Consider the following 215-nt stretch of genomic DNA (forward strand, 5'->3'; position numbering starts at 1 on the left):
ATGCAGTAACATGTTGTTGTGGCCCTTAGATCTCATTGGGGGAGGGGATTCCATGTGGGACCGAGGATCACATCTTTACTCCTGGTTGCTGCCTCTGTCCCTGTTGGGGAGATTTACCCCTCACTTCCTGTCCCAGTGACACCGCGTTACCCATACGGGGACACGGGCAGCAGTGAATACCTGACGGCCACACTCCATTTAACAACCCCCCCCCC

General features: G+C 55.8%; 1 protein-coding gene across 1 annotated transcript in view; it reads left to right on the top strand.

Moving 5' to 3' along the window:
• Positions 1 to 215, top strand: part of LOC108800970 (protein kinase C alpha type-like) — a 33,331-nt gene that overhangs the window by 6,007 nt on the left and 27,109 nt on the right. The gene's annotated exons all lie outside the window — the stretch shown is intronic.

The sequence above is a fragment of the Nanorana parkeri genome, unplaced genomic scaffold (assembly GCF_000935625.1).
Source record: "Nanorana parkeri isolate BGI_ZX_2015 unplaced genomic scaffold, ASM93562v1 scaffold2184, whole genome shotgun sequence".
Taxonomy (NCBI): Eukaryota; Metazoa; Chordata; class Amphibia; order Anura; family Dicroglossidae; genus Nanorana; species Nanorana parkeri.